Source organism: Lissotriton helveticus, chromosome 2_1 (assembly GCF_964261635.1).
Source record: "Lissotriton helveticus chromosome 2_1, aLisHel1.1, whole genome shotgun sequence".
Taxonomy (NCBI): Eukaryota; Metazoa; Chordata; class Amphibia; order Caudata; family Salamandridae; genus Lissotriton; species Lissotriton helveticus.
The window spans coordinates 1,057,165,143-1,057,185,597 of NC_136059.1; positions in this window are offsets into that span (position 1 = coordinate 1,057,165,143).

Consider the following 20,455-nt stretch of genomic DNA (forward strand, 5'->3'; position numbering starts at 1 on the left):
ACCTCGTTGATTCAATTTTTTCAATGTTTGTCTCTTTAGCTGTCGCACTGTTTAGACAGATGATAATTATACCCAACATTTTCTTAAAACATTTGCTGAAGGGACATGCGACCTCATGAGTCCTACCATCTTTGTGTTCTACAATGGTGTCTCTGAAACATCCATTGGGTATCTGAGCTTAACAAACAATTTTTGTGCAAATTAGTGCAAAGTGTGTGCAAGTCACCCCAAAAAACTCAAAAATATCTGTAAAATGTTAAAAACACACCGAGATATAACTTATATCTTGTGTCAACTCCTGTATTTTGTGGGGTTCAATTTGGCTGCTGTATAACAGTTTGTAGCTCAGATATGTTACTAGTTACATTTCTTAAAAATAAAAAAGAATGTTTTCCTTTTATAATGAAATCAATACTAGATTAGCAGTCATAAAATAGAAGAAGAGAGAGAGAGAGGGAGAGTATACATGTTGAAAAGTAAAGTAAAATGGATGTGATTTTAGAAGTCCAAACCTCGTTAATTTTAATGTTTTAGGCATTTTATAGATAGGTGTGCAGATCTTCTGTGACGTTGAGCCCGTTAGGATTTTTTTAAATCTAATTCTAAGATGTAGCGGATTTCTAACTGTCTTAGTGTCTTTTCTCTGTTGCCGCCACGCCTGCTGAATGGAACACAATCTGTAATGTAATATTTGAGATGTTTTGGGTCTGATTGATGGTGTTCCATAAAATGCCGAGCCACAGGATATACAGGGTCTTTATTGGTTATAGCTCTTATGTGTTGTAAAATCCTCTTGTGCCCCTGCCGCTTAGTACTTCCCACGTACTTGAGTCCGCAGGAGCACAAGAAAACATACACTACATATTCAGTTTTACATGAAAGGGCTTTATCAATCGTGTATTCCTGATCACTAAATGCAGTTTTGTATGTTGATGTATTAGTGCCAAATTGTCACGCCTTGCAAGTTCTGCATTTAAAAAAACCTTTCATTGGCTTAACCAATGACCTTGTGGTTTGTCTACCGGATTATTCTGTACCATCTTGTCTTGCATGCTAGGAGCTCTTCTGTGAGTGATGGAGAGTCTGGTTGGTAATGTGGGGCCCAAGATGGGATCGTTTTTTACTAAGGGCCATTTTTTTTGTATAATGCGGTTGACTTCCCTGCTTTGTTTACTGTATCCGATTATCATCCGAAATTGATAATTTGGTATAGATTTTGGTTCGCATAGTGTCATAGGTGGCTCTGTGGTATTGGCTTTCAGAAGGGTATTCCTGTCCACTAGCCTACTTTTCTGAATTGCTGCATCTATACATTTTTAGTGTATCCTCATTGGAGGAATCGCGACTGACTAATCTGTTGGGCCTTTACTAGTTCAGCTTCCGTACTACAGATTCTTTTTAGTCGGATCATCTAACCGTAGGGGATACTTTGTATAAGATGTTTGGGGTGCAGGCTGGTTGCAAGAAGCACCGAATTTACTGCTGTGGGTTTTCTGTGGATTTTAGTTTCAATTTGTCCCTTCTCAATGTATACTTCTACATCTAAGAATGTAACCTTTTTTTATTTTTTTTATTTTTTTTATTTTTGTGAAACCTTTATAGGCAACAAGGAAAAAGCAATACACAGCTTCACGCCTACAACCTGTGACATCAGGCCGGCAGCAACTATGAAATCGGTTTATAATATGGTCAGCATTAGAAGGATACTACTACAGAAGTTAGACACAGCATGCCGCCTACAACTCTACCGGGCCGGCCGCGATAAAAACTGGCAGAATTTGATGACATGCAAAGTAGAAAAAAAAACTCTGGAAGCACCGTATATTCGGGCAACCTGCTTTGAGGTTTCGTTTGTAATTTTTTGTAAAACACTCAACATAAACATCAAACGAAACTAAACTCCCACATGATATACCACCATATCTTGTGTGTGGACAGGGGGGGGCAATGAGGCGGGGCGGGCTATGCGATTGTCTTAAGGAGAAGGCGATGCCGTCGTCACCAGGGTTAGTGTCGCTTCACACCAGTGTTGTGCATCAGGCTGATACGGGAGGAGGACGGACAGGGAGGGAGAGGAGGGGGGGGGGGGGGGGAAAATCGATGGAACGCTGAAAGTCCAGCTCACGAGGTGGAAACAGTTCCAAGGTCGCAACGGTGGTGATCTGTGCAACGTGTCTGTGAGACGAGTATGAAATCATGCAAGGGGAACGTGTCGCAGGGCCTCTCGGGGCTAGGCGTTATAATCGGACAGGGTATGCAGTGCAGCGCTCTGCGCGTTAGAACGTCTCAAGTATCCGAAGAGTCGTCACATTGCTCACGAAGAAGATAGGCTAACAGGGGTCCCCAGAGATCTTTGGGGCGGGACATGTGTGGCAGGAGGTCAGCATAATTGTGTATATTTTCTTGCCATGTGATCATTGTATTGAGCCATATTTTGAACTTAGGCGCGCGGCCTCTGCCCCATTTACACGCCACTTGGCGTTTAGCTAACAAGAGTCCTAGTGCAAAAAATTTCCTATGTGATTTCAGCGTCGGGGCTGAGTGACCCAGCAGAGCTATCTTGGGACAGGGAGCGATATCTGCCCCGACCATGTTGGACAGCGCCTCGAAAACTTCACGCCAGTATTTCGCCACAGCGGGACAAGTCCATGCTAGGTGAAGAAAGTCAGCCCCATCGCCTCTGCATCGGAGGCAGCAATCGTCAGCGCGCAGTCCGAGTCGGAACAATTTAGAGGGAGTGAAATAGATTCGGTGCAAGAATTTGAAATGCAGCATACTGAGACGGGCATTACCGGTGACTGCATTAGTGTGGGAGCAACTTTCCTCCCACTGTTCGTCCGAAAGCGGGGCGTCCAGATCGGCACCCCAGTCTCTGCGGGATCTGAGTGGGAGGGGGGGATGGAGCTGGCTGTGCATGTCGGTATAGCATAGACACAACGTGCTTCGGGGAGTCTGCCTGTAGGAGCGTGTGGAGGGGGGCCAGTGTATCTGGCTCCTCAGGGAAAGAAGGCGTAACCGCCTTAACATTTTGACGAAGCCGCACATAAAGGAAGGTGTCCATTACAGAGGGGGTATGTCGCCGTTCGGAATTGCCCCTGGAGGTAAAGGTCACCCCATGCGTTGATTGCCAGTTTCACTAGCAATTTACGGCCGATCTCTTCACAAGCCACACGTAACCGCGGATCGTGTGCTAGGGGCATAAGCGGAGAGTAGAGAAATGCGATTCCCATGTGTTTTGCTAATCGCTGCCAAGCTAGAACCGTGCAGTCAACCGTGGTCGGGTCACGGTCAGTGACCCGGGGCGAGGTGTATAAGTAACCCGATGGCTGCTCAGGTCTCATATAACCGTCCTCAACCGCCAAGCGGGCCATAAAGGGGGGGGGGGGCGAAGCCAGTAGGCGGCAAAGTGACCCTGGGCGCAATCGTAGTAGCGCTGAAAGTTTGGCACATCGAACCCGCCTTGGTGGTATGGTAGCATGAGTGTCTGTAAACTAATCCTGGGCTGCTTTCCGCCCCATATGAGGCGTGATAATTGGGAGGTAAGGGAACGGAAAAAATGTGGTCCCGGACTGTACGGAATGTTGGTGAAGAAATACAGAAATTTGGGAAGGATGACCATCTTGATGAGGGATATACGCCCTGCCATGGAAAGTGGAAGATGAATCCACCTAGTGATAGTATCAGTCAATTTATCCAGGACCGTACCATAGTTAGCCCTGATGAGTTCCTCTCGGTTTCGGGAGACGATGACGCCCAGGTATTTAAGCTCCTCCGATTCCCACACCAGGGGGTAGTCAAGGGGGAACTCCACAGTCTTGTCCGTCAAGGGGAAGAGAGCGGATTTCGACCAGTTGATCTGTACGCCCGATATGGCTCCAAATTTAGTAATTTCGCGCAGGACAGGGTTAAGGTTCTCGCGCGGTTTGTGTATGTACTGAGTTATATCATCCGCATACAGTGCCACTAGCAGCTGACGCTCTGGATATATCAGGGAGCGGTGATTGTGGTGTTGCCGAAGTTTAGCCGCTAGCGGTTCAATGGCGAGCGCAAAGAGGACAGGGGAAAGGGGGCAGCCCTGTCTAGTGCCTCTATGAATGACGAAGGGAGCCGACCTAGCACCGTTCAGTGGGACTGAGGCACATGGGTTATTATATAGTAGTTTGATCCAATCTAAAAAGCTGTACGGAATCCCCATCCGCTCAAGAAGAGACAGGAGGTAGTCCCATTCAAGAGAATCAAACGCTTTGGTAGCGTCGAGGAACACAGCAGCTGCTTCGCAACGGGGAGTAATGTCCTGGAGGACAGCATGAAGGGTACGTAAGTTATGGGAGGTCGCCCTGTTGGGGACAAGCCCTGCTTGGTCCGGTAAGACCAGGCGCTCCATCAGCAGGTTGAGGCGCGTTGCAAGCACTTTTGCTAATATTTTAACATCAGTATTGAGCAGCGAGAGAGGCCTGTAAGAGTCACAGCTATCAGGCGGCTTGCCAGGCTTCAAAAGAGATGCTATAAGGGCTTCGCGCATAGAGGGCGGCAGGGTACCGTCTTCGAGGGCAGCGTAATACACCTGTTGTAAGAGTGGGGCAAGTAAATGAATGTAGGCCTTGTAAAAGTCGATTGGTAACCCGTCAGAACCGGGTGCTTTGCCCGACTTCATGGACATGATAGCGTCTTTTATCTCATCTAGTTCAAGAGTGTGGTGTAGAAATTTTTGCTGGGTTGGGCCTAGCCATGCGATGGCGGTGTCATCTAGGTATTGGTGTAGGTCTATAGGTGTCGATCTATGAGACGTGTATAGCGTGGAATAGTGATGTGTGAGTATGCGGAGTTGTTCTGTGAGGTCTCTTTGTGGAGTGTGGTGTTCATCCAATAGGGTGGCAACAAAGTTGTTGTACCTAGGGGGTTTGACAGCCGATGCGAGTGCCTTGCCAGGCCTGTCTCCCTCGCCGTAAATGCGCGCAGTATGCTGTTTGCCGAGGAACTTGCACTCCTTATCTGCCGCCTCCGTATATTCGGATAGTTTTTCCCTAAGCAGGGCATCAGCAGCATTATCGCGGGAGTTGCGGGTTCTACTCCGTTCTAGGTCTCGAAGCTCGGACTCAAGTTTACGTAATTCGCCCCGTAGTGATTTAAGAACGCCACCTCCCTTCGCGATGCACCAACCTCGCACCGTAACTTTAAAGGCCTCCCAGACTGTAGTGAGATCTGAAACCGACCCCACATTACGCTCAAAGAAGTCCTGAATGTCTTGTTCCAGTTCAGCTCGGAAAACAGAGTCTGTGAGGTGGGCAGGGTTGAGGCGCCAGCTCAGGTAGGGGGAGCTCAATGGGTATACGCAGCGATATGAGGACTGGGGAATGGTCAGAGAAAGTCCTAGCCAGGTGTAGGGTGCTGGTTAGCCAGGAAGTGAGACCAGCCAAGAGGAACACATAGTCCAGCCGAGCCCAAGTGGAGTGTACAGCAGAGTGATGAGTACCCTGCTTGAGGGAAGGGTGCAAGTGTCGCCATGCATCTACATAATGGTGTTCAGCAGTGATAGAGGCCAGTGCGCGTTGGGTATGGGAGAAGTGCGCTGCCTGGGGGTGAGACCTATCGTGGGACGGATCAATTGCAGTATTATAGTCTCCACCCAGTATGACGTGGCCTATTCCCAGTGTTTGAATCTTGCCCCACATTGTGAGCAGAGGGGAGGTGTCATCAGTGTTGGGGCCGTAATAGCATGCAAACAGGACGGTATGTGAATATAATTGCCCCCAGATCATGCAGTATCTGCCACTGGAATCCGCCTCCGTCCCGGCAGGTGTAAACTTTAGCCCTCGCCTAACAAGGATCGTGACCCCCCCTGGCATAGTTAGAGTAGGAAGAAAAAACTTTGCAGGAGGCCCACCTGGACGCAAAGAGGGGAGAGCTATCTGGCAGTAAATGAGTTTCCTGAAGCATGGCGACTGACACCCCTTGTCTGTCTACATATCCCAAGATTTGCCTCTTCTTTCTCGGGTTATTCAATCCGTGAATGTTCCACGACACTAGCCTTAACTGTTGTGATGGTTGCAGGTTGTCTACGTCACCCATTCAAAAACATAACAGATTCTATGACATGTTATACTGTAGATAAGTACCTTGGCACAGTTAGCGATATGGCAATGAACCCTCCCTCCCAGTACCCCCCCAAGTAGCCCTCCCAACGACCACACATTGAGTACATTAAGGACAGTGGTACATGTGTTGAGGTTCGTCCCACCCACACCGGCAACCCCAACTCGCCGGGAATACATCACCCACCCTTCTACCCAAACCCATAATAAACCAACAACTAAAACTAGTTCGACATCAGCCCCTACCCGCAGGTGGGAGGGGGCGTGCAGGGGGTCGCCCAGTGGAGAACACAGAACTAGGGGGCACCAGACCCACCAACCACCTCCTTACTTGCACCCACAGACACCAGGTAGTCCTGGGTATCCCTCGTGGGACGGAGGTGGGTGACCAAGCACTCAGTATGTCCATGGACCGGTAAGTGTAGTACAGTCAGAGCACCACAGCTGCTGTATGGAAGGAGCCTGGAAGTGCACAGCCAGTAGCCAAGAGCGGAAGGTGACAAGGGTTAGTGTCTCGCTGTTCCCACTCAGTCTTGTTGCGAAAGGGGTGAGTGAGATCTGGAGCGGCGGTCGTGAGGGTCAGCAGTGTCATCATCGCCCCGATCTCTCCCGCCACGTTTGAGAAAGTCCTCCACTTGTTGCGGGTTTTGGAAGAAATGCTGCCTACCCTGACACGTCACCTTCAATTTGGCCGGGTATAACATGGCATATGGGAGCTCCAGCGCCTGAAGTTTCTTTTTTACCACTGAAAATTTGCGTCTGGCGTCCTGGACGGTGGCAGTAAAGTCCGGAAAGAAGGAGAGAGACGTGTTGCAGTAGTTCACAGTACCCAATTCTCTCGAACGCTTCAGCACCGCATCACGGTCTCTATAATTCAGAAAGCGCGCAATAATAGGGCGCGGTGGAGCCCCAGTGGGTGGGCGCGCTGCCAGAGACCTGTGGGCCCTTTCAACAATGAAGTGCGGAGAAAAGGATTCTTTCCCAAAGAGTTCTATGAGGAGATTCTCCACAAACGTCTCCATTTTGGCAGTGTTGGTGGTCTCCGCAAGGCCCAAAATGCAGACATTGTTGCGGAGGGACCGCACTTCTAGGTCCTCGTTCTTGTCGGCGATGATTTTGAGCAGCCTGTCCATCTGGGTGACCTGTTTATGGGAGGAAGTGGCTCCGTCCTCCAGACTAGATATCCTGTCCTCAGCCTCCTTGATGCGAGTGTCGTGCTGACCCAGCTTGGCCACTACGCTGTCCATGCGCAAGTTCATGGTGTCTATTTTGGCGTCAATCGAGGAGAGACTTTGTTTCATGCCCAGTAGTAAAGCCTTCCAGTCCTCCTCCTGAGGGGCCGAGGCCGCAGAACCACCCTCCGACTCCCGCGTCGCTCCGGTGGACTTTTTGGATTCGAATGGAATCTTGGACTGTCGGGCATCGGCGCGCCCCATGTTGCGTCTGGGCGTCAGCGATGCAGGTGGGGAAATGGGCGCCAGCTCGTTGTAGTGCCGATGTGGATATAAGGGGGAAGGAGCGCCCCAGGAAACTTCACCGGAGGTGGTACAGAATCGAAAGCAGCTGCAGCCGTAGAAGTCCAACCGTCAAGGCCCCAGGCAGGGGGAGGGCAGACCACCCTGCAGGCACTGGTACCAGGACCGCTGTGGCTCCCCACGTCGCAGGGTGGTCTCATATGGCGCAGGACATGGGCAGCGCCGCAGTGATCGAGCGGTCCCGGGGCAGCAGGCAGGAGAGAGTCCGGAAAACAATGTGGCGCCTTCCGTGGGAAGAGAGGGAGACCACGGGCCAGTGCGCCGTCGGAGGGGGGGGGGGCAACCACAGCCCTCGGGACCCAACACAGGTGGACAGTGCAGCCACGGAGCTTCGCTGTGCATACGATGGCACAGGTGGCTGTGAGGTAGAAGGCATGCGATGGTAAGTCCCCGAGGTCGAGGAAGCAGGCACCAGGTGTATTGCCGCCCCGGCGGACAAGAAAGTGGTGGGAGCGTTGCCGTGGGGGTGGTGGGGGGCGCCGCCGCTCCCCGCAGTGTCTGACCGGGCAGTGCGTGGGTCAACGGCGGCGGCGTTTACACAGCCGGCGTCCGCCTTTCCACTGCAGCACAGCTTGTGCGGCCGTTAAGCGAGCCTCTCAAGATGGCGGTTAGCGGGAGAATCCCTCAGACCGTTGGTGCGTCAATGTGGTGGCCTTGTGCTGGAGGGACAAGGGCAGGGATGCAGCGGCACCCCGCAGGCAGCGCTCACCTGGTGCTAGTAGCGTGGAGTCTCCCTCAGGCACACGATGCGGTCTCTGGCCGTCCGAAGACGGATCACCCCAGCGATCTGGGCTCCACCAGCAGTGTCGGAGAAGGCCTCTGAGCACCGGCCTTTCCCAGTAGGGCGAGCCGGCGGGCGAGGGCTGCCGGGGCAGCGATGGGCCCGCTCAGATTTCCGCGGCCGCTAGCTCCGCGCTCAATGGTGCTCTCCGGGAAAGATAGACACCGCCGTGATCAGCTCGGCAGTGCGAGGGCAGGCAGTCGGTTTTTGGGGCTATGCGCCCGGTCAGGATCGCTGCAGGATAGGGGAGAGTGCTCGGTCGAGCGGGAGCCTCACTCCAGTGCGGCAATCTTGGTCCGGCGCCACCTAGCGCCCCTCTAAGAATGTAACCTTTTCAGCACTGATGTCAGATGTAAAATTCAAATTAATGTCATTCACGTTCAGTTCATCAATAATTTGTTTGGCCTCAGTTTCTGAACCATCCCATATAGAAACAGGTCATCGATGTAACGCCACCAACATTTCACTTTCTCTTGTAGGGTGTTAGCGAAATTTCTATGGAGGACCAGATCCTCCCACCAACCCATATGAAGGCAGGCGTAACTGGGGGAGAAACTGGCTCCCATAGCTACACCCCGCAACTGTTGGTAAACCGTATTCTGAAACAAAAACAAATTATTGTGTAGACAAAAGTCAATTATTTCAATTAGCATCCGATTGTGTGGTTCATGCTTGACATCCCTTTTTCCCAGGTAGTATTTTATTGCTCGCAGACCATCCTTATGATTGATGCTCGTATATAAAGCAGAGATGTCCATAGTTATCAATAAGTACCCCTGTTGCCATTGAAAATTCTGTATCTTTGTTAATAAATCACCAGTGTCTCTCAAATATGATGGCAATGCTTGGACGTAATCCTGGAGAAAATAATCTATGTACTGCGATGTATTTGATGTCAGGCTGTTGATAGCAGAGATGATCGGACGTCCGGGAGGGTTAGTAGGGTTTTTGTGTAATTTGGGTATGAAGTAGATGACTGGGGTAGTAGGTGTGTTGTTCCTAAAAAATCCATATTCGTCTTTGTTGATTAGCCCCAGGCTCCTTCAGGCCAGAAGTTTACTGTAATAGCTATCGTATGTTGCCTTCAGCATTAGTTGGTCACTTCTACGATAGCATTGATGGTCTGTGAGTTGACTTAGTGCTTCTTTATTATAATCTTCCTTTGCCCAAAATACTAAATTTCCACCCTTGTCTGCATTCCTTATAATGATGTCTTTATTGCTTGCCAGTTTTTCCATTAGTTGTTGGTATTGAATTCTCTGTTTGTTCCTTTTTGTCCTCTGGGTTTCTTTATTCATTTTCTTGACTTTGATGTTTAGATCCTTAAGTCCCATTATAATTTGCTCATGGCATGCGTCTATGGCATCGATAGGCATGACTGGAACATAGGTCGAACGTGGTTTGAACTTGGTATTTGAATCTGCATCTTCTGTGCGTGTTGCTTTGGTTACCGTCTGTCCATTTTGTTATGAAGGAGCGGATGCCAACACTTGCATGTCTTTAAAGAGTGGCATGTCTTCATCGGTTAGTCCATAAATCGAGGGAGAACAACTGGGAGGAGAAGATGTAGTTGCATTTTTAGCAGCGCTTGCTGCTTTTATTAATTGATATTTTTTTAGCTTTAGCTTTCTTATTGCCTTCTATACATCTATCCTGGTTGCAGCGTAGTTGAATGAACTTTCTGGGCAAAATGAGAGTCCTAGTGAGAGCAACTGATTTTCTGCTGAGTTTAAAGTCATCGTTGTCAAATTAGTTACCGTGATGTTCTTTATATTGCCCTGCGTCTCATTCATTTGCGGTTCGTTCGACGTGTCTGATACCGTCTGGTTTGTTCTCCTTTGTTTTGCCCTTCTCCTTTCTCTTCGCTTGGCTGTTTTCTTGTTGGTTGTTGTTGTTGCTGACTTTTTGGTCGAAGTGTTTGTTTTCTTTCTTCGACTAAAAAAATCAAGTTCTTCAGCGAGAGAAATGGCAACTGGGACTCTCTTGTCTCTAGTTTCTGCTTCAGTTTCACTTTCGATTGCTGAGCTTAAGTCTGAAACTGATTACATGATTTGCTTGGAACTGGTTTTACCTTTGGGTGGCAGCTGCGAATTTCCACTGTATTTTTATATTTTCATATCTTCATATATTTTTTGGCAAAGGTACAAATGCATCCACATTCATAATCGGCTTTGTCCCGATGATATTTGTATGTTTTGTGCTCCCTTATTTTGTCTTCTTCTATCTTTAAGCGTTGTGTCCTCGCCTCTTTCAGTTTTCCCTTTCTTCACTCTGCCCCATGGTTTCTATTTCTTTGGTTAGAGTGTCTATCTGTTCTTGCAGCTTCAGACGATCCGACTGAGTATTTTACTAGCAAAATCACTAGTCTCCTTGATGATTCCAGATTCGTCTCTGCCCACTTCTTCATCATCTGTGGGTCTGGCGTCTCGTAGCTTGGGGCAATTAGTATGCGCAATCCGCGCGGAATCCTTCTGACATCTAAATATCGTTGGAGGAACCGACCCTCCCACCACTTGCTCTGCTCGCTCTTCATCAATATATCCGAATTCCAGTATTTGTCTCGGAGACTTGTATTCCTAGCCACTGTTGGTGCATTCTGGGATGTGTAGTTCATGCTTGGCGTGTTGAATTCATCAAACATTGCTGTTGCAGCCGCCTCACGATCTCTAAGTGTATCGGCTGACAGTGCCTCAAGGTTTTAATGTAAATGTCTATAATGTTAAACAGACTATAGAGTTAGTAGAGTCTTTACTTCAAAAATTAATTCGTTTCAGTTAGCATTCTCTGACTCTGACTCGAGTCTGTAGCGCACCCCTCTACCCAGCTATTTCTCTTGCTTTGCCATTCCTACATCCAGCCTCCGTCTTCAGCACTTCCTGAATCCTCCGACCTGGGTCCGTCCTGCTTGGCTTAGGCTTTACTTCCGTAGGTCACAGCATCCGTTTCTGCGCTGCTGGGGGGCTGAACATGCAGTAATCCTCCTGGAGTCAAACAATGGCGTCTGTTGCCAGACAGTGTCTTCCTTTTGCTCTGTCAGCCCACGTTGAGGGGGGGGGTCCGTGTATAACCGGGGAAGGCGAAAAAATGGTTCAGAATATCCAAGCACTCTGCTGCTGCTAAGGCACTTCAATTTCCAGAAGAAAGAAGCACGGACCACATCTCTGCGCATTCAAATATTTTTATTTTCCGTGAGGTAAGTCAGCCATAACGCGTTTCAACTCCGTAGAGTCTTGATCACATGGTACGCTTTTAGAAGTCACATGACTGTTTAAATACCCTTTTGTGTGTTTTTTCCCTCTTTTTTCTCTGTGGATATTAAAGTGACAGTGCTCAAAAATCAATTTCATTTCTTTGTTTACATTGCCTAGTTGCTCAGTATGTGGTTAGTTGTATCTTGGTATAAATACCTGGATTTTGCATTGCCCCTTCGTTTTCTGCACAATGTTAACGGTATGTGTAACTTATATCATCTGTTTGTTTACATCTATTTCTGCAAAATAGTGCAAACAGTACATTCATTTACTTAAATACACAACTAAATAAATAAATATGTATATAAATGTAAACACTATAATGGCGGTCACCAGTTATAGTCATAGTTACAGTTAGGACCTAGTTTCCATAGTAAAAGCGTTTTTTGTTTTCCCATTAACTTTGGTTGACGAATCTTCGCGAAATTTTCAAAACTAGTTGGACGCTCTGGTCTGCTCTTATCTCGAAAATTTCAATGATTCGGCAAGCGGGGGCTGAGAAAAAACGTGTTTTCTCCATGTCAATCCCCATAGGAAACTTTAGACACGGCTACAGCCCGAACTGCTGAACGGAATTACACCAAATTTGGCAAAAAGGTCGCCCTTGGTTCAGAAATAACTTTTTTTGTTAAATGGTGTAAATCCGTTCAGTAGTTCCTGAGAAATAAAAAAAAGAGGTCAACAATGCATTTACCATAGCAAACTTTAGACATGGCTACAGCTCGAACTGCTGAACGGAATTACACCAAATTTGGCATAAAGGTAGCCTTTGCCTCAGAAAGAACTCTTTTTCTTAAATGGTGTAAATCCATTCAGTAGTTGCTGAGAAAATCAAAAAATTAAAATATCGCTATATAGAGGCACGGTGGACCCGCGCACACTGCCGATCGCAAGCTGCATTCTAATTGGCTGTCAACCCTCCAAACCAGGAAGTGTTGGCAGCCATCTTGTGCCTTGGTAGAACCGAGGCACAAGAAAACAGAAAAAGAAACGAGCAAAACAAGAAAAGAGGGCAGGTTAGAAACACCATGACCCACTAGGCCTGCTCAGGGGGCCCCACAAGGACCTTTCAAAGGTTTTTTTAATGATCATTTCTAATTATACTGTTCATTAAGCCTATAGTTTTTCGACTGATTTTAAATTATCATTCCATTCTCAACCTGGTGAAAACAGCCAATATCGCCAGTTTTCCAGCAATAGCTTCCACAAAAAAATTGCCACAAATGAGTGCACCAAGTAACACTAACAAAATGAAGAGTAGGTGTTCCTGTGCAACAATAACACAAAACCACCACTTCCGGATATTTTCAACGAGCAGACAAATCTGCGGTGCGATCCAAAAACAGGCGATAAGCTGCGTCAGCAGTAGGAATGTAACATCTGCATTTTACTAGTGTAAAGTAGGACGACTACCTACAGTGTGAAAAGGAGCCCAGCCCAGAATCACATCTGAAGACCAACACGTCATAGAGCTACTGATCATGCACCTCCGACCCCCAAGAAGGCCACAAAACCCACTGCCAGCACCCTCAGGACCTCCCCCTGGACCACCCCCCCTACCACCGAGGCAGCGCAGAACAAGACAGCAGGCTTTCCAAAAACAGCATGGCCCCTCAGCCACACAATAGCTGAATGTTGCGAGATGTGGCAACCAAACATGTGTGAAGGATGCAAGTCACCCACCAATAATAATGCACATAATACCAAGTGTAGCTGTGATGTGCTGGAAAGTGGACGCAACCATGTTACCTCAGGCAGTGGGAAGATCTCGGTCATGTACCTGTGTCGTTGTCCCCTGTAAGCGGAAGCACAGTGGGCTGGTCCAACGTATGCCACTCCAGCGTAGAAGCGTGAATAAATAGGTCGGGGCTCTGGGCGTGGTTCACTGGTGTGAAGGCCAACGTGTCTGCCAGAGCCGCAGCCTGCACCCTACAACTTGGCTGCAGCCATGACCGCGCACCTCCTCTACACAGGCCCCCTGCGAACACAGCGGCACAGCACCGCAGACTTTTGTCTGTACAGACCACTGCCTTCGATCTACACTGCGGACAGCAGGGCTCACAATTCAGATGGAGTGGCGATTGCAGATGACGCAGTCCAGTAGGCAAGACACATTGCTCCCAGTGCGGTCCGCCCGGACCACGCATCATTGCAGGGTGCGCACACGCTGAGTTTTCCAGGTGCCACTAACTCAGTACACCATAAGTCATCACCACTTACCCTTACTAAGGCAGAATTCATTAGACAAAAGACATTGCTAATAGTGCGGCCTGCCCGGACCGCGCATCATTGCAGGGTGTGCACACGCTGTGTGCTTCAGGTGCCACTAACTCAGTGCACCATGAGTCATCACCACATACCCTTATTAAGGCAGAATTCATTAGACAAAAGACATTGCTACTAGTGCGGCCCTCCCGGACCACGCATTATCGCAGGACTCGGCACACACTGAATGCTTCTGATGCCACTAACTCTGCAGCTCAACTCAATGCCGCGTGGCTGTGGGCCCTTGCTGACCACTGCCTCCAGTCTACACTGTGGTCAGCAGAGCTCACAATTAAAATTGAGTCTTGATTCATTAAGTACAGAGTCCAGTAGGCAACTAACTACAATGTCCCAAAAACCTACATAATATCCTTTTAGTATCCTTGCTTCAAGAACTTTTTTTTAATCAATTATAGCTTTAGTACAATGACCAAATTCAATGGAACACTTAATGGCAGTCTACACTGCGGACAGCAGAGCTCACAATTTGAATTCAGTTTTGATTTATTTATTGAAGAGTGAACTGTAATCTATATTGTTGGAATTTCTCAAGAGGAAGTCACAAAAAGCATTCCTCGATGTCTGTGCTGACTACTGCCTTCGATCTACACTGTGGACAGCAGGGTTCACAATTCAGTTCAGATGGATTCGCGATTGCAGATGACACAGTCCAGTAGGCAAGAGACATTGCTCCCAGTGCGGCCCGCCCACACCACGCATCATCGCTGGCTGTGCACACGCTGAGCGCCACACCTACCACTAACTCTATACAGCTCAACTCAACACCACTTGGCTGTGGGCTCTTCCTGACCACTGCCTCATGTCTACATTGTGGTCAGCAGGGCTCACAATTCAAGATTAGTACCGATGCAAATTGTGTAAGCGACTATAATCGGTTAAGAAAATCAAATGCTCCCAATCTGTGCAGCTCAAATGAACGCCACATGGCTGTGGGTCTTCACTGACCGCTGCCTCCCGCCTACACTGTGGTCAGCAGGGCTCACAATTTAAATTCCGTCTTGATTCACTAATTTCAGAGTCCAGTAGGCAACTAACTATAACATCCCCGAAACCTACACATTTCGACAATGTATTCCATACATATTTAATCTTTTATTACCTACACTGCAGTCAGCAGAGCTCACAATTTGAATTCAGTCTTGATTTATTACTTGCAGACAGAATTGTACTCTATATCCTTGGATTTTGTCAAGAGGAAGTGACAAAAGGCATTCCTCGATGTCTGTGCTGACTACTGCCTTCCATCTACATTGCAGGCTGCAGGGCTCACAATTCAGATCGAGTTGTGATTGCAGATGACCCAGTCCAGTAGGCAACTGACATTGCTACCAGTGCAGCCCTCCCGGACCACGCATCATCGCTAGCTATGCAAGCGTAGAATGCTTCTGATGCCCCTATCTCAGTGCACCACAACTCATGGATCCTTTATGATAGAATCTTTTGTGTAGGATTTTACATCTGCTGCCCCTATCTCAGTGTACCACAAGTCATGAACCATTTACGATAGAACCTTTGGTGTATTATTTCACATCTAGTGCCCCTAACTTAGTGCAGCACAAGTCATGGACCCTTTATGATTGAATCTCTGTGTGTGATCCGATGATTACTGTTGTACTTGTTGCCGGCACCAGCCATTCCCTTAGGGGTGACTTACACTCCCACACGCATCCAGCACAGACGTCACTGGACATGAAAAGGGGCAGAGTGCACGGGCCCGTACCCAGTTCCACTATCTATCTAACTGTGTCTTTGTGTTCATTATGTTTGCATGATGCTGCCCCTGGGCCCTACCACATTACATTCTGATGTGCACAGCGCTCGTAACCATGTTACCTCTGGCAGTGGTGGAAAACTTTGGTTATGTAACTTTGTCTCGGAGGCGTGGCTTGGATGCCGAGGAGGTAGGCTGCGTGAGCTCGGAGCTCCGTGCCCGATCCCGGATAATATCCTGATAATTCATTTGAACCCCGAGATACAGAACATAATCCGATACTAGACGATACTGCGGAGGGTCCGGAACCCACGGAGGGCGACACCGAGCCTTCCCACAGCAGTAACTCGACTCTGAAAGCTAAACTTGGCCGGGAAGTCGCGGACCCCAAAATGGCGGCGAGGGCAGGAGATAGCTAGAGACGGAGACGTCTGCTCGGAGACCCACCGCAGATTATTCCTACCCACGCTAGAGGCGTTGGTGGCTGCATCGCGCCCCTCCCCGGGTGCCAGTTGGACAATAGGCGCGCCCTTGGACGGTGGTTGAGGACCGTCTCAGGCTTGGGGCAATAGCGGTGCGGCAGTGACCCGGAGGAGAGGACCCCGGCCCTCTAGCGCGACGGGCGCGGGCTGGGCCGCGGACGCTTGGTGCTGCCTGCTTCTTGGTGACATTTCTGGGCCTGAGCACTAGGCCGGAGATCGGTGCCCGGCGACGTTCGGAGGAAGACCTGGTGCGCACTTGCAGACCGTCACCCGTCCAGGCCCCAATGGGGAAGCCGAAGGGGAAGAGTGATGGCGTGACTGACGCTGAGACGGCGGACGGAGCGGAGAGAGACCAAGCGGCGTTACAGCGGATGCAGGACCGTATCTTGGAAGCCATCGCTACCACGAAGGATGCCCTGCAGCGAGATATAGCTCAGGTGGCAACGGGCTTGGGTCTCTTGAAGGCCGACCACGACAAACTGAAGGACAGGGTGAAATCTGTGGAATCTACGATCAAAGACTTGGCCCCGGCCCAGGCAACGGTGAAGGCCCAGATGGCCGACGTGATGGACCGTCTGAAGGTGTTAGAAAGGAGGGCCGAGGATGCGGAAAACAGGAACAGGCGCAACAACGTACGCCTGGTGGGCCTGCCGGAGAAAATTGAGGGCGACGACATGGTGGGCTATTTAGATAACTGGCTGCGGACGGAGGTGGCGCCTGAAGGTCTGTCCCCCTTCTTCTCCCTGGAGCGGGCGCATAGAGTTCCGGCGCGTCCGCCAGCATTGGGCCTTCCACCTCGCCCGGTGGTGTTCAAGTTGCTCCATTACCGGGACAGGGACTGGCTTCTGCAGAGGGCGAGAGAGGCAGGGCCCTTCCAAGTGGAAAATAGCAGAGTCACCATGTTCCCGGACTACACATTTGAGACTCAGCGACTCCGGGCAAACTTCCTGTCCCTCAAGCGGGAGCTCCGCCAGGAAGGCATCAAGTACTCCCTGTTTTTCCCTGCCAAGCTCAGAGTGGTGGTGGATGAAAAATCTTTATTCTTCACGTCTTCCGCGGACGCATGGGAATGGTGGGACACTTATAAGGCTGGTACGGACGGTGCTAAGGCCAGGGAGGAAGAGGCTAAGATGGACAGGCCGATCAGGCAATCGCAACGGATCAGGAGGAACCGCAAGAGGACCGGGAAACCATCGATGTCGCAGACGGAGGCGGAGAGGCAGGCGGCCCTGCAGGCGGTGGTGGACTTATCCAGAGCCGCCAGAACTCAGTCTGAGAAGGGTACGGATTCGGAGGCCCCGGGCACGGGCTCAGAGACAGGACAATCGGAATTTGGCGGAGCCCGGGGCCCTAGTGTGACGCCGCAGACCTCGGGAGAAATCCTGGAGGCGTGCTGAACTGGTTTGGCGGAATGGACTAGCTGGATGGACACCGGGGCGATGGACCCGCATCGGATGTTGACTGAGGTTTTGGGGGGCTGTAATGTGGGGATTGTGGGATGGAGATCGCGGGGCTGATTTGTTGGAAGTTTTCTAGCATTGAGCCGCGCCTTACTGGCCCCTAAGGTCATCGCAGTGGAGACTGCGAACATTACCACCTTTCCTTGAGGGGTGGTCGGGAGTGTTGGTTTGGATGGGGGTACTTCCAGCTGTGGGGGGGCCTGTCCTGGGGGGGTGGGAGTTGCGAGCGGTTGGGGTTGCTCGGGGGGTTGTGGTTCTTGGAGGGGTATGGCTTCCTGTTTGGGGGGGATGGGGGGAGGGCCCGTGGTCGCGGGATTTATACGACCACTGTTCTTTACTGTTTGGTCCGGTTGTGTAGGGGGAAATGGCTAGTACCGGAGCGTTGAAATGTGTGACCTGGAATGTGCGGGGTATGCAGTCCATGACGCGCAGGCATAAGATTCAGGCGTACCTCAAGCGTAGGGGGGTTCACATAGCGTTCCTGCAGGAGACGCACCTAAATAAGCAAGAGGGGGCGGCTCTCCAAAGGCGCTGGAGGGGGCAGTTATTCTATACGACATTCTCGGCATTTGCGAGGGGGACTTTGATTTGGATACGGGCGGGGGTCCCCTTCCAGGTATCGAAGTCGTCGATAGACCCAGAGGGCAGGTATGTGGCGGTGGAGGGACGGCTGAGAGGCAGGATGATTTCTCTCTGTAATGTGTATGCTCCTAATGTAGATCTGCCTGCTTTCTTGTCTACCATATCGGGCAAATTGGCGGGTTATTTGGCGGGGCCGGTCCTCTTGGGGGGAGACTTCAACTCAGTTGAGGATGTGCTACTAGATAGATCCCATCCCCCGCTGCGCGCGTCCCCGGCACATAGGATCGCCAAGCGTAGAATGGAATGGCGGGAGAGCTGGGCCCTTACGGATGCATGGAGGGCGTTGCACCCCACCGTTAGGGACTACTCCTTTCACTCGCACCTACATGATTTGCATGTGAGGCTGGATGCGTTTCTGTGTGCGGAATGTGTGCTCCCAGCGGTGGGAGGGGCGGAATACTTGGCCAGGACGATATCAGACCACAACCCCTTGTTGATGTCTCTGGACTGGATGGTGACTGTTAACTGCGTGCCAACCTGGCGCCTGCAACCTGATACCCTGGACGACCTGTTGTTCAGGGAGGCCCTGAGTGAACGTATTGAGGGGTACTTTGAGGAGAACGGTGGCTCGGCTTCCACGAGGGCGGTTGAATGGGACACTTTCAAGGTGGTGGTGCGGGGACACTGTATAGGGCACACGGCGGGAGCGCGGAAGACTCTGTTGGATGATTTAGACAAGGCTGAGACGCGGCTGAGAGATTTTGAGAGGAGACGCCCGAATCACCCTGAACTGCAGGAGGAGCTTAGCGGGGCGCGGGAAGGGATGGCGGTGGAGCTGGAGCGGCTGCGTAGCTTCGACCATAAGGCGTACGTGACGAGGGCGCATGCGGAAGGTGATAAGGCGGGGGCGATGTTGGCTTGGCTTGCTAACCCTATCCGGGGGGGAGGGCCGATCATGAGGATCCAGGAGCCAGGGGAGGAGCCTTGCCACTCCCAACCCGGGATCCTGAACAAGTTCCGAGCTTATTATGAAGGGCTTTATCTAAGTGGTGAAACGGGTGGGACGGATGAGCTTGGGGAGTTTTTAGACGGGTTGGAGTTGCCACGAGTGGAGGACTCGGAGGCAGAAGAATTAGGACGGCCCATCTCCCTCGGAGAAATAGGCTGTGCTGTAAAACAGATGGCTAGGAACAAGACCCCGGGCCTCGACGGTCTACCGATCGAATTTTATGGCAAATTCCTAGAACGTCTTGCTCCACGGCTGCGCGAGGTATATAATGAGGCGCAGGAGATAGGCCGACTCCCGGGCTCTATGCGCGAGGCCCTCATGATTCCACTATTAAAGCCGGGCAGGGAGAGTGCGGCACTGTCCTCGTATCGTCCGTTATCTATGTTGACGACGGACTATAAGATCCTCAGTAAAATTCTGGCCAACAGATTACTAGTGCACATGACGAGCCTGGTTCATGGTGACCAGTGCGGTTTCATACCAACGCGCAATACCACTCATAACATCCGTAGACTCACGAGACTGATGGGTGCGGAGTGGCCGGACACCGTCTCCCCATTTGTCCTATCCATCGATATTGAGAAGGCATTTGACAGCCTCGAATGGGGATATCTGTATGAGGTGATGCGTCGCTTTGGGTTGGGTGACGGTTATATACGGTGGACCAAGGTACTCTACACTGAGGCGGTAGCTAGGGTCCGGGTGGGGGCACTGATCTCGAGCCAATACCCGATTAGGCGTGGTACTAGACAGGGTTGCTCCCTGTCCCCGCTGCTGTTTGCGTTGGCAATGGAACCCTTCGCTGCGGTAGCCAGACTGGGCCGCCACTATGCAGGCCTGTCTTTTAGGGGGAGGCCACACCTCATATCCCTATATGCGGATGACTTGTTGATGTTTTTGGCCGATGCCGGCGCCGACCTTCAGGGGGCACGGAAGCTACTGGAGCAGTTCGGTGGGCTGTCGGGACTGAGGGTCAACTGGCCCAAATCCTGTCTATTTCCCCTGAGGTCGGGAGAGCTGTGTCCACTCACTGCTCAGGAACTCCGTTGGGAGCCGCGCTGCCTACATTATCTAGGGGTTTATGTTTACCACACCCCATCCGACCTGCTGGAAGGCAACATAATTCGCTGTATTAACGCCTTGCGTGGGTCTATGGACTTCTGGGCGTCTCTACCGCTCTCCCTGGCTGGTAGAATTTCCCTGCTTAAAATGGTAGCTCTACCCAGGCTACTATATTATTTTAGGACACTGCCGGTATGGATCCCG